The sequence below is a fragment of the Apium graveolens genome, chromosome 5 (genome assembly GCF_009905375.1).
Source record: "Apium graveolens cultivar Ventura chromosome 5, ASM990537v1, whole genome shotgun sequence".
Taxonomy (NCBI): Eukaryota; Viridiplantae; Streptophyta; class Magnoliopsida; order Apiales; family Apiaceae; genus Apium; species Apium graveolens.
Window position 1 is genome coordinate 225,974,293 of NC_133651.1, and position 2,505 is coordinate 225,976,797.

The window sequence follows — 2,505 nt, forward strand, 5'->3', positions numbered from 1 at the left end:
TCTTCTTTGCTGCTCAACCGTAGGTTTGCTACCTTCCTCTAGCAGAATTTTTTGCATACAGTAAGAAGGGCTGATTCCCTTGATATCTGCTATAGTCCATCCGATTGCCGACTTGAACTCTCTCAGAATCCTCAAAAGCTTTTCCTCATCACTACCTGAAAGGTCAGATGTAATAATAACAGGAAGAGTAGATGCATCACCTAAAAATGCATACCTCAAATGTTCAGGTAAAGGCTTAAGCTCAAGAGTGGGCGCTTCCTCAATAGAAGGCTTGAGGCATTTAGGAGCTTTGTTCAATTCCTCCATTCCAAGAGATTCAAAAGGAATATCAATTTTCCTTTTCCAGGGAGAAGCATTCAAATATTGCATTTTTTCTTCCCCTTCATTATCTTCACTATCTGAATTCCCCCATAAGGCTTTTTCTAAGGCATCAGACCTTAGCAATTGATCAAGTTCCGATATGACCACCGAATCGACCAACTCCACTTTTAAGCACTCTTTATTATCAGTAGGGAATTTCATAGCATTGAACACATTAAAAGTGACATACTGATCCAGAACTCGGATGGTGAGCTTACCCTTCTGCACATCTATCAAGGTTCGGCCAGTCGCCAGGAAAGGTCTTCCCAAGATTATGAGAATCTTCTTATCCTCCTCGAAATCAAGAATTACGAAATCAGCAGGAAAGATGAGTTTATCAACCTTGGCCAAGACATCCTCCACAATACCTCGCGGATATGTAATAGAATGGTCGGCCAATTACAAGGTCATATAAGTCGGTTTGGGATCAGGTAAATCCAACTGCTTGAAAACTGACAAAGGCATCAAATTGATGCTAGCTCCCAAGTCACATAAGCATCTGTCAAAAGAAATTTTTCCAATAGTACATGGAATAGTGAAGCTTCCTGGATCATTAAGCTTCAGAGGCAACTTCTGTTGCAGCACAACACCGCATTCCTCCGTGAGAGCGACTGTCTCTAAATCATCTAGCTTCACCTTCCGAGAGAAAATACCTTTCATAAACTTTGCAAAACTAGGCATCTGTTCGAGACCCTCGACGAAAGGTATGTTGATATAAAGTTTCTTGAACACCTCTAGAAACTTCTCAAATTGCTTGTCCAACTTTTTCTTCTGCAGCCGCTTGGGAAAAGGCGGTGGAGGATAGATCTGTTTCTCCCCTGTGTTACCCTCAGGCGAAGTGTGCTCAACAGTAGTCTTCCTTGGTTCCACTTCTTTGTCCTGCTGCATTACTTCTATCTCAGCACCAATTTCTTCAGTCAGCTTTTGAGTTTATTCGAGATTCGCAACATTTCCAGAACCTAAAGTGATTGCCTTTACCTGCTCCTTAGCTTCCCTCTTTCCTGTCACTTCAGTGTCACCAGTTAAGGTACCAGGCTGCCGATTTAGCAAGGTATTGGCAATTTTCCCAATTTGATTTTCCAAGGTCTTGATAGAAACAACTTGATTCTTGCACATAAGCTTCAACTCCTCTAATTCAGATTTTTCATTGGCTTGTTGCAGCTGGAGTTGCTGTCTAGGTGCATATTGTGGTTGCTGAAAACCAGGGGGTTGTACTGTTTGGTTGGGTACTGCTGATAAGGTTGTTGAATCGTAGTATAGCATTGCTTCAACTGAAATTATGATGATTGCGGTTGTTGGGATGATAGGTGGCTGGAGCTGGTTGTTGCGATTGCTGGAAGTTGCTCATAAACTGAGTTGATTCACTAGAAATTGCACACTGATCAGACTCATGGGCACCAACACAAAGCTCACAGACACTTGCAATTTGATTTACTCCATAATTAGACAAAGTGTCCACCTTCATCGTCAAAGCTTTAAGTTGGGCAGCGATAGCAGTAGCTGCGTCCAACTCCAGAATTTCTGCGACTTTTCCCTGAGTCAGTCTTTGGGAAGGATTCTGGTACTCATTAGCAGCCATCAGTTCAATAAGTTCGTAAGCTTCATCGTAGCTCTTAGCCCACAAGGCTCCTCCTGATGCTGCATCAAGCATGGGTCTAGAAGTAGCACCCAATCCATTGTAGAAGCAATTAATAATCATCCAATCAGGCATGCCATGGTGTGGGCACTTCCTTAGCATCTCCTTATATCGATCCCAAGCCTCACATAAAGATTCCCCTATTTGCTGAGCAAACTGGGTAAGAGCATTCCTGATTGCAGCAGTCTTCTCCATGGGGAAGAATTTAGTGAGAAACTTTTGCGCAAGATCTTCCCAAGTGGTGATAGAGCCTACTGGTAGAGAGTGTAGCCAGTACTTAGCCTTGTCCCTCAGAGAGAATGGGAACAGGCATAGCTTGATAGCGTCTTCAGTCATATTATTGAATTTAAAAGTGTCGCAGATCTCGATGAAATCCTTGATGTGCATGTTGGGGTCTTCGGTAGGAGAACCCCCAAACTGAACTGAGTTCTGTATCATCTGAATCGTGCTTGACTTGATCTCAAAATTGTTAGCCCTGATGGCCGATCTGATGATGTTTGACTGAATGT

The 2,505-nt window shown here is 42.8% G+C and overlaps 1 non-coding gene across 1 annotated transcript; it reads left to right on the plus strand.

The window, feature by feature from the left end:
- The first annotated feature begins 2,069 nt into the window (after positions 1-2,069).
- Positions 2,070-2,176, plus strand: LOC141663343 (small nucleolar RNA R71). The gene has a single exon (XR_012551422.1). It is a non-coding gene; the product is annotated as a small nucleolar RNA R71 (small nucleolar RNA).
- Positions 2,177-2,505: the final 329 nt, after the last annotated feature.